The sequence below is a fragment of the Alosa alosa genome, chromosome 16 (assembly GCF_017589495.1).
Source record: "Alosa alosa isolate M-15738 ecotype Scorff River chromosome 16, AALO_Geno_1.1, whole genome shotgun sequence".
In the NCBI taxonomy this organism is placed as follows: domain Eukaryota; kingdom Metazoa; phylum Chordata; class Actinopteri; order Clupeiformes; family Clupeidae; genus Alosa; species Alosa alosa.
Genome location: NC_063204.1, coordinates 22,935,565 through 22,947,675, shown reverse-complemented (window position 1 = coordinate 22,947,675; position 12,111 = coordinate 22,935,565). Strand labels below are relative to the sequence as shown.

General features: G+C 40.5%; 1 pseudogene; it reads left to right on the top strand.

The window, feature by feature from the left end:
- Positions 1-6,433: 6,433 nt before the first annotated feature.
- On the top strand, positions 6,434-11,649 carry LOC125309154 (annotated as a pseudogene).
- The last annotated feature ends 462 nt before the right edge of the window (positions 11,650-12,111 follow it).

Below are 12,111 nucleotides of genomic sequence, written 5' to 3'. Positions count from 1 at the left end.
AGCACTTTAAGGCCCTTTTCTGGTTTGTTTTGGATGAACTAGAGTGGTGGACACCGAAATTTTGACGATTGGTCCTGTCTCGACTTTTCTGACTCGTTTTGAATCGCCTTTGACTTCTCAGGGTGGCTGGCAATGGGCATACTGTAGTAGGCTACTCAAACATGTCCTAAAACAACCCTTAACGTTCGTTTTCAAAACTGTGCAACTCACCGAGTGGTTAGTGGTGGTTAGTGGCAGTTGGTTTTATTCTCTAGACCAGGGGTGTCAAACTCATACAGGCAGTGGGCCGGATTTGTTGGAATGAGACCTCACGGGGGCCGTCATTGCCGTGGTCATTTTCATTTCTCTGCATTGGTATTAGAGTGTTGTTTGATGATATACTCCTTTACTACACCCACTCATGAGCAAACAAGTACAAATTATTTATAGTATAGTATAAGTATAGATACTCTTTTGATCCCTTTGAGGTAAATTTGGTCTCTGCATTTATCCCAATCCGTGAATTAGTGAAACACACTCAGCACACAGTGAACACACAGTGAGGTGAAGCACACACTAATCCCGGCGCAGTGAGCTGCCTGCAACAACAGCAGTGCTCGGGGAGCAGTGAGGGGTTAGGTGTCTTGCTCAAGGGCACTTCAGCCGCTTTCTACTGGTCGGGGTTCGAACCGGCAACCCTCCGGTCACAAGTCCGAAGCGCTAACCAGTAAACCACGGCTGCCCACAACATTTACTTGTTATATCCTGCTCTTTCTCTCTTAAAACACCCAATTTCCATGTCATTTTTGAGGATGATTTGTAGTGCTAGGTTTAATCAATTTATCACAGAAATTGCTTATTACAAATGGTGAATGTGAATATCTTTTCTTTCTAATTTTCCCTTCCCACCCAAAACTTCTTGGGGGCCGTATGAAACCTGCTGGCGGGCCTGATCTGGCCCCTGGGCCTTATGTTTGACACCCCTGCTCTAGACTTTCAAACCAAATACACCCATAGAGCTGTTGGTAACGTTTTATAGTAAGATGTGTTAACTAACCATATACAAGGTATTAATAAATGGTTTGTTAGTTATTTACTATCATTAGATAACATTAGTACATTACTTACAAGTAGTTTATAGATCACTTATAAACATATTACAAATGCTTAATTAACCATTTACAAGGCACTACTAAATGGTTTGTTAAAGGTGACCTAAAATGTGTTGAAACATAATAATAATAATAATAATAATAATAAGCTTTATTTGTATAGCACCTTTCATACACAAATTGCAGCTCAAAGTGCTTTACATTTGGAGCATGTAACACAATAATAGTCAGTCAGTCATTATCAATCACTTTCACTTTTCTTCATTGCTGTGGCCGTTTATGATCCAATCAGCAACATATCAGAAATATAGAAAATAACATGTAACACAGTTATTACAGAAGAGTCAGTCATTCCCCTTTGTTGCTGTAGCCGTTTATGATCCAATCAGCAACATATCAGAAATACTATTATACTACTATGGATATATAAAAGCTTTGCTGACAAAATGCCTAGGCTAACAAATGCTTAGGCCCCGTTGATGCGGACTCCAAGCAGCCAGCCTTAGCTTGTTCTTAGCATATGTCGCAATTATTTGACTTTATACACAGACATTCAAGACTGGCAGCCTTAACCCTTTACCCCCCACAAGCACGCCATATGGCAACTGTGGCAAGGAAAAATTCCTATATTCCAGGAAGAAACCTTGAGCAGAACCTGACTTAATAGGAGGAGCCCATCTGCTTCTGGCTGGCTGCGCCCTCCAATGGCAAAAAAGTAAAAGTAGTCTACAGGATAAGATGAGTTAACTAAAGGCTTTCCTATACAGGTATGTTTTCAGATCTTTTTTTAAAAATATTTACTGAACTCGCCTGCTTGATGTACAGAGGCAGGGTGTTCTATAGTTTTGGGGCATAATGGATAAAAGCAGCTTCTCCACTTTGCTTGTGGAGCACTTTGGGTACAATTAAAAGATTAGAATTGGATGATCTAAGTTTCCTTTGTGGTTGATAAGATATTTAAAGCTCAGAGATATATGAAGGTGCTATGCCATTCAGAGCTTTGTAAGTAATTAACATAACCTTAAAATCAATTCTATAGGAAACAGGGAGCCAGTGCAGTTCAGCCAACACAAGGGTGATGTGTTCTCTCTTCTTGGTCTTAGTTAAAAGTCTAGCCACAGAGTTCTGTATGAGTGCTAATTTCTTTAGATGTTTTTTGGGAAGACCAGTGAAAAGTGCATTGCAGTAGTCTAACCTGCTAGTGATAAAGGCATGAATTAGTTTTTCTGCATCTTGTTGAGTTAAAAAGGGCCGCACTTCGGCAATGTTTCTCAGGTGGAAATAGGCTGTCTGAGTAACTTTACTGATATGGGGCTTAAAACTTAACTCTGCATCTAAGATGACACCGAGGCTTGTTACATTTGGTTTGACCTGGTGCGCCAAGTTCCCCAGATTACTAAGAACAATGTCTCGCTTTGGTTTTGGTCCAACCAAAAGTGCCTCTGGTTTGTCATCATTTAGTTTCAGTTTTTTTTGCTCATCCACTGATTAATGGAGGTTAGGCATGCAGTGAGGGAGCAAAGGCCATCTGGGTTAGTTGGCTCCACAGCAATATACAATTGGGTATCATCTGTGTAGCTGTGGAAGTTAACATTATGCTGACTTGATGATGTTTCCCAATGGAAGCATATACTACGGAAAAGAGCAGGGGACCAAGGCAGCTCCCCTGGGCCACACCAAAAGTCATGTTTTACAGACACATGATCTCCTAGACTGATATAAAAATCTCTGCCAGTAATGTAGGTTTGAAACATTATCAGAAAGACCCACCCACTTCGCAAGGCGGTGAATTAGGATGCTATGATCAATGGTGTCAAATGGTGAGTCAGTAGCCAGTCTAAGATCATTGACTATTTTTACTAGAGCCGTTTCTGTGCTGTGATTTGATCTAAAACCTTATTGGAATTTTTCAAGGATACTGTTTTCGTTGAGGAAGGTATTTAACTGATTACAAACGACTTTTTCAAGTACTTTGCACAGGAACGGTAGGTTTGATATAGGCCTGTAGTTGCTCAGATTAGTATTTAAGTAAAGGTTTCACAACAGCGGTTTTAAAAGCAGTTGGAAATATACCTGTTTCTAATGAGGTATTTATTATCTTGAGAATAAAGGGAGCTAAGCTATCATATACATTTTTGAGGAATCTAGTGGGGATTGGATCCAAAGCACATGTTGAGGAGCCGGTTTGAGTTATAATTTTACTAAGCTCAGATTCAGTAATACCGAGTGTGAACGTATGTCTCATAGCTCATCTCGGCTTGTCCCCTGCACTCAGAAATTGCACTCAGAAATCTGGCGCTAGTTAGCCGATGCTACCAACAGTTTTTCGATGGGGGTGCCTCGGGCATCGGCCTAGCCATGCAAATAAATCACTGTTTTACACCATTTACGAGGCTTAAAGTAGCTCCATACTTCATTGGTAGACTTCCGAGGGCCTTGACATTTAAAACGAGACATTGAGAACTGCACTGGTAGTTTATTTACGAGACGATTTATACAGACAGTACCTTCAGGAAGTTTACTGTTCGCCACCATCTTGAATTTAGTCCGCGATAAATCGGCGGCAGTCTGAATGAACAGGTATGATAAGGGATCAGATTCCAAAAATAATTCCGTGGAAATGCATGTTATCATACCTGTCATACCCGAGGCACCCCCATCGAAAAACTGTTGGTATTGGCATTGTCATCGGCTAACCAGCGCCAGATTTCTGAGTGCAGGGGACAAGCCGAGATGAGCTATGAGACATACATTCACACTCGGTATCATGTTTCAACACACTTTAAGTCAATATCACACAGGAATTCTTTAAGTCTTTACTATCATAACATTAATAAAATAGTAGTTTATAAGTCACTCAATACACATTATATACATAACATAATGGTAAGCCTTGAGTAAATATAGATACCAAAATCCCCATAAAATCTTATATACATATAGTTCATCATTTAGAAAGATCATAATAAATGGTGTATGAGAGAGTAACTAACATATGTATGTTGTTTTGCAGCCCCCTAATCTAAAGTGAGTAGGCCTATTATTTATACTTTACTTTAGCTTTCAGTCCTGGCTCAGCAGATGCATTTGTCCTAAGCAATTTAGAAAATTGATATATCAGATGAGATTTGAACCCGGCTCTACACTCTGGGGGCATGTTAACTTTACCACATCTTTATGAAATGGCTTCTTTTTTTTTTAAAGTAACTAAAATGGAGATACCATCTACCTTAATAAATGTTGAGGTTCGAGTCACCAGATATGCTCTCACTAGCACTAGTCACTTAGCATTCCTTTATCATGTATAATATATATCATTTGGCCATGTGTTGTCACAGTATCAATTGTTTCAGTATAGTTCTTTCTCTCTGTGTATGTTGTATCATGTCTGTTGATAGTCTATTGATAGTGTTTGATTTTCCTGGACTAGAGTTGTGATGGCTCAACTTGCTCTCTTGGGTCTGCTGTTAATGAGCAGTAGAAAAATGTCCATGCTCCTCCTTTCCATCTGTCCATGGCCATAAAAGAGCATGGGTATGTTTGTGGCCTGGATAACATTGAAATTGTTCTAAAAATAACTGTATTGACTGTATTTTCAGATGTCATGGCTGTTGAGATAGGATTCAGACTCACTCTGTCTTTCTTTCTATCTTTCTTTCTTTCTTTCTTTCTTTCTACATATCTCCCATGTGAGCAGAAGATCCATTTCTAACATTGCATCTGGGATATCAGTGACCCTGTGGTGGACTTCTGTGAAATGTGATATGAATGTGTGTGTGTGTGTGAGAGAGAGAGAGAGAGAGAGTGAGTGTGTGTGTGTGTGTGTGTGTGTGTGAGAGAGAGAGAGATAGAGAGAGAGAGAGTGTGTGTGGGTGGGTGGGTGGGTGGGTGTGTGTGTGTGTGTGAGAGAGAGAGAGAGAGAGTGTGTGTGTGGGTGGGTGGGTGGGTGTGTGCTATATGCTTCAGGTGCCCATCCAACCATGCAGTGGAATAGGGAATAAGAAGACTTTTTGCCCTGAGAGCCACATACAGAGCTCCCACACTAAATGTAACACACAGCTAGATACTTTAATATACTGTATTCACTGTATATACTGTATATATATAATATATGATACATCTAATAAACTTTAATAATAATAATAATAATAATAACAATAATAATAATAAGTTTAATTTATATAGCACCTTTCTCAAACCCAAGGTCACTTTACATAGTGGGAAGGAAAATACAACAAACAAACAAAACAATACAACAAAGAGAAGCTAAGTGTTTATAGAGCTATGTGTTGGGTGTGGAGGAGAAGCTAAGTGTTTATAGAGCTATGTGTTGGGTGTGGAGGAGAAGCTAAGTGTTTATAGAGCTATGTGTTGGGTGTGGAGGAGAAGCTAAGTGTTTATAGAGCTATGTGTTGGGTGTGGAGGAGAAGCTAAGTGTTTATAGAGCTATGTGTTGGGTGTGGAGGAGAAGCTAAGTGTATAGCTGTGTTGGGTGTGGAGGAGAAGCTAAGTGTTTATAGAGCTATGTGTTGGGTGTGGAGGAGAAGCTAAGTGTTTATAGAGCTATGTGTTGGGTGTGGAGGAGAAGCTAAGTGTTTATAGAGCTATGTGTTGGGTGTGGAGGAGAAGCTAAGTGTTTATAGAGCTATGTGTTGGGTGTGGAGGAGAAGCTAAGTGTTTATAGAGCTATGTGTTGGGTGTGGAGGAGAAGCTAAGTGTTTATAGAGCTATGTGTTGGGTGTGGAGGAGAAGCTAAGTGTTTATAGAGCTATGTGTTGGGTGTGGAGGAGAAGCTAAGTGTTTATAGAGCTATGTGTTGGGTGTGGAGGAGAAGCTAAGTGTGTATAGAGCTATGTGTTGGGTGTGGAGGAGAAGCTAAGTGTATAGCTGTGTTGGGTGTGGAGGAGAAGTGATCATTAAACAAAAAAGGTCTTGAGATGTGCTTTGAAGAAAGGAAGAGAGGGATAGTCACAACATTTCGTTGAATGGCAGCCACAAAATTTTGTTGAGTGACAGCCTAAATGATACTCTGCCATTCACATGCCTTTTGTGTGCTCTTGCAAACTAATCAAATACTGTATGCTATGTGTCTATTGCATTTAAGGATCTTGGAACAAAGTTGAGTTTTCTTCATTTTCATTTTCTCTAGCTAGGCAGTATTCATTCTCAACAAATATCGGTCTCAGCAGTGAGGTCATGAGAAGGCTATCAATGAACAGAAAACCGTCTGTGTTGGCTAACAATTTATTAAATACTCCTGTTATCGTCGTCAACGACGTCGTTGTACTGCCTTTTCATACCTTCTGATTTGTATTGGTCTTTTGAATTCCTTTGGCCTTGCGATGCGGTTGTACATCAACGTGTCTCTTGGCGTTCCCTTCATGTGTACTGTTCACCTGACGCTGTCTGCCCTCATTGACAGTAGCTCCGTGATGTCTTCGTCTTTCCAGGTCAGAGATTTTCTGGACAGCACTTCGAAGACCAAGGAGCAGCACCTCGCAAGCAGCACCTCGAAGACCAAGGAGATGGTGGTGGATTTCCGCAGGTCTAAGCCCGCTCTGCTACCATTGATGGGGTCAATGTGGAGGTGGTAAATACAGTACCTACAAGTATCTGGGCTTACAACTGGACAATAAACTGGACTGGTCAGCAAATACCGAAGCACTCTACAAGAAAGGGCAGAGCAGGCTGTACTTCCTGAGGAGGCTGCGGTCCTTCAATGTCTGCAGTAAGCTCCTCAGGATGTTTTACCAGTCTGTTGTTGCCAGCGTCCTCTTCTATGCTGTAGTATGCTGGGGAGGAAGCACAAAGAAGAAGGATGCTGGGCGACTACTAGACAGGCTAGTAAGGAAAGCTGGCTCTGTCGTGTGAGCCGAACTGGAGTGCATCACTTCAATATCAGATAAAAGGTCCCTGAGCAAACTGATCAACATCTTGGACAATGAATGTCATCCATACTACAGCACTATTAAAAAGCAAAAGAGCTTGATCAGTTGGAGACTTCGCTTACTGCCATGCACAACTGAAAGGCTGAGGAAGTCATTTGTCCCCAGGGCCATTGAACTGTTCAATGCTTCACTAAAGGGAAGAGGAGAGATAGACTTCTCTGCATAGTCTGTCTGCATTCACTGTAGACAGACAGGGTGTACATTCACTAAATTTACACATAATATAATTTATTTTATTGCCCCCTATGGATTGAATTCCAAGTGTAGTGGGGCTACATGCCCACCAAGTTTCATGATCCCCGGTGTTTCGGTGAGTTGGTTGTTCGATCGATGAAAAATCGATGCCGGAACAAAAAAAAAAACTTTGACAACTCCTATATGACCACTACACTAGCTATGCTAGTGGCGGTCATAAAATTAATAAATCTTGAGCAAAATGTTATCTTAATATTAGGAAATTACAAAATGTGACAAAACATACTGTTGGGGGGGTTCAGATTCAGACATTTGGAGCGCACATTCAACCTGTCATGACCACTTGAAGGTATAAGTGCACACAAATGATAAACCTAGAAAAAAAAGAAAGAAAAAACTCACAGTGGCTTCTCCTGATTTTTATAGGAAAAGGCTAGCCTGACGTAGTCATACCTAATTCTAGTCAGAAAATGAGTCTGATACTGCTCCATTGGGACGTAATTATGGGGCGTGTTTCAACCGATACAGGGGGGGAATGCCTCTGCACTCAATTGGATAGACCTAACCAATCAGAGCAACAAAATAGCTTACCGTGAGGTGTAGGAAGAAAACACACGAACCATCCTTCTTCTCCTATATCCCTCCGTTTAAAAAAAAATAATTCTGTTGAACAGTGATATGCTACAAACATGTTAAACAGCTGGGAAAAGCTGTCGCAAATCCCTTAAACAGGTGGTCAATCAGAGATTTCAAACGAACGAGGGAACATGTCGCAATGCAACAGCGCTGTTTTCCCTTGATGAAATTGAAACCACGAGTTTTCCCACATCTCAACTTTGGCCAAAGTTTTCAGAAATAATCGTTTTCAGTGATACAACCTCATTAAATAATATGAATTTTCCATATGGGGTCTTAAAAGCCATGTATCCTTCTAGCCACAGCGTTTGTGTTTTAAACATAAGTCAAAGTCAAAGTCAAAGTCAGCTTTATTGTCAATTTCTTCACATGTTCCAGACATACAAAGAGATCGAAATTACGTTTCTTCACTATCCCACGGTGAAGACAAGACATATTTTGCCAATTTAGGTCCACAGACAAACATAACATTCAAGTAAACAAAAAAAGTAAGTAAATAAGTAAATAAGAGGGCACATATAATAATGAAAAAATAAGAGCAGCAAAATTTGGTTGAAATTGTGCATAGACAGTCAATAAAATACTAGTGCAAAGTCAGGCCAATAAAAGGCTTGGGTAGTTCTGTTTGACCTAAGTAAGAAAGAAAGTGGCATAGTGGTGCAAGTTATGTAAGAGCAGCAGAAGTGTTGTGTTTTCAAGACAACAACACCAAGTTGTCAAGTGTGCAAGTGTGCAAGTGGAGTAGTGCAGGCGGCCATTTTGGGTCCAATGTCCAGGATGTTATGTAGCTGAGCCTAATCAAAGCGTGCTCAGATGATGTGATAGACCAGGCGCTGTTGCTCACCTGTCCATCATCGTAAAGCCTGATTTGATTGGTCCAACCTCAAATGTTGTGGGCGGGACTAAGTTCGGAATGGCACCCAGGCTAGGAAAAGGCTCTAAACCATGATATCACATGATGCAATGATAACATTTTACTGTTAAACTACCTTGAACTTTATTGCAACTCTGAAAATGTTTCCTGAATATGTCAACGTGGGAACTGAAAGTAAAACATCAAGTAACATGTTTTATCCCATTGTGATGGAACCCATCATAAATGAAACCATGCATAACATAAACTTACAACAAATGTCTTTGCTTTTTTTAGGAATTGGTGTTGATGACATGTTCATAATGGTCTCAAACTGGCAGCAGACCAACGTCAAAGACCCCGTTGAAAAGCGCATAGCGGACACCTACAAAGAGGCAGCCATGTCCATCACCATAACCACCCTAACGGACATCATTGGCCTCTACATTGGCCTCATGAATGATTTCCCTTCAGTCCGCTCGTTCTGTCTCTACACGAGCACCGTCGTTTTATTGTGCTACATCTACAATATGGGCTTTTCTGGCACTTAATGGCAGGAGGGAAAGCAGTAACCGACATTGACTGACATGCAGGAAGATTCCTGATAAGATGCCCCCTGGCAGGTCTGAATGGTATAGGATCTGTTGTGTAGAGGGAGACTATGATATGGAAACAGGAACAGAAAAAGAACATCCTGTGAAGTTCTTCTTCAAGGCACTCTATGGCCCTTGTCTGACAAACAAATAGACTAAAATATTTGTCATTCTGCTCTACATGGGATATTTAGCAGCAGGGATATATGGTTGCACACAAATTCAACAGGGTATCGATCTAAGAAATTTAGCAGATGATAATTCGTTTGTGATTGACTATTATGATAATGAGGATAAATACTTTTCCTCTTATGGTCCAAATGTTATGGTGGTGGTCAAAGAGGAATTCCCTTACTGGAATGAGAGCAAGAGGTCAGAACTTAAATTTTGCATGGATAGGTTGAATAATCTTAGTTTTGTTATTTCTTTATGCCGTGGCTCAAGTCTTATGACAAGTATGCAAAAGAGAAGAGATTCAGCCTGGATGATCAAAGGGTTTTCATGTCAAATGTGTCCTCCTTCTTCAGTCTCAAGAGTTTAGACAGGACGCCAACATCAACAGTAATAAAATGCAGGCCTCTAGGTTTTTTATACAAACAGTGAATGTTGTTGATGCGGAGAAAAAGATAAGTATATATACTTTTTTGATCTCGTGAGGGAAATTTGGTCTCTGCATTTAACCCAATCGGTGAATTAGTGAAACACAAACAGCACACAGTGAGGTGAAGCACACACTAATCCCGGCGCAGTGAGCTGCCTGCTACAACGGCGGCGCTTGGGGAGCAGTGAGGGGTTAGGTGCCTTGCTCAAGGGCACTTCAGCCGCGGCCCACTGGTCGGGGATCGAACCGGCAACCCTCCGGTTACAAGTCCAGAGTGCTAACCAGTGGGCCATGGCTGCCCAAATGTACAATGTACAATGTACAATTGTGCACAGAGGCTGAGCTATTTGTGTACCATCCCGTATTTATCTACTATGATGAATTTAATGTGATAGTAATTGGTACCATCCTGAGCATTGGGATCAAAGCTGCAGTCATGTTAGCCATCCTACTTATCCCAAACCCAGTCTGCACAGTCTGGGTAACCCTCTCTATTGGTTCAGTCATCACCGGGGTAACAGGTTTCATGGCATTATGGTATGTTAACCTTGATTCCATATCTATGATCACTCTGGTAATATTTCACTGTTGACTTCTCTGCTCACATCTCCTACGCGTTTGTCTCCAGCAAGAAGCACACAGCTGATGAGAAAGCCATAGAAACACTGTCTGTCTTGGGGTATCCTGTGGTACAAGGTGCTTTTTCTACCATCATTGGAATGTTGGTTTTCTCCTCTTCAAAAAGTTACATCTTTAGAACCTTTTTTAAAATCATGTTCCTGGTCATGCTTCTCGGATTAGTCCATGGGTTGGTTTTCATCCCGGTGTTTCTGACACTGTTTGTGTCATTCCAACCGTGGTAAAAAAGATCCAGGAGTAAATGTTCCTGAGATTTCTCCAGTACAAGGTCTTCCATTTAAAAGGCCTACATGTACCATTGAGGCCAATAAGGGTATATATGAAAACCATGTATTTATGAATAATGATAACCAATATGTAAACCGTGCAATCATGACAAACCAAACCCAAATTTTTATGCTAAATAAACACAAGTCTCAGAGGGTCTGGTCTCAAGACCCTGACTGTCCATAATGCATTGGTTATGTTATGGCATTGCAACACTTGTCTGTGTGACATGATAACAAACCTTCAGTTTCACACTGATTTTATGAATATGTATACATAGTTTGTTTTATGGGTTCACAATCAAATCTTACTCTCGAAATCACTGTACAGTATATTGTGTTTTACATGTTTTAGCAGTATTAGATAATTACAGTTGCTGCCATTAAGTCTTTGTAGTGTTCTATGAGAGTCTGTGAAAATAAATAAAATAGTCAAAACAACATTCATTTAGAAAGAGCAAGTGACAAGACATGTCATGGTCACAAACTGTCCTGAAATGCATCATAAATGGTGCTTCTTCTCACCAAAAATGAAAGGTTTTCTTTTTAATCACACTGGTCTTTTGGGACAGATGATACCTGTCTGGAAGTTGATGGGACAGCTCAACCTGACCTGCATGAAAGATTTCTTTACCAAGTAGCCAGAATTTACAAGGTTAACTGTTTTTTTTTTTTCAAACTGATCAAAGTGACTGTATGTATATGTACGGTAATCAGTGCAAATTCCTTATGACGTTGGTTCCTGCTCATATTTGTAAATTCTCCCTCTTCTGATAACTTCAGGCTGTTTCATCAGGTATGACGGGGACACAGAAATGCTGGCTTGACCCACTTAAAAATAAGCCATGGCCTGACCCATATTAAATAGTCCTTACTTACCACTATAGTATCTGCAATTCATCTGGTGCTATGTTAACAGAGAAACTTTCCTACTCAACATTTCTTTGCCTTTTATTGGTCTTCCTCATTATGCAAGATCATGTGTGCTCAATTCTGTGGATATAGAACAGTTTTGTCAGTTAATCTATATGTATTATACTGTTCTGAATACAACAGATTTGTTTTTAGTTTAACGGTGTATGGTAAACACAACTGCTGAAAAGAATCATGTCAAGTTAGGTTGGCCCCAAAGTCACCAGCACGTGTTCCTGATAGTGCAGGTATGTGGTGTATTGAAATCCTCAACAACACCAGCCTGAGGCACAGCAGCTGATAAAGTTCAGCACCGCAGAACTGCACCTGACCCAACAAACTCAATATTTGCTCATTGTAGCCTCTTTTTCCAATGT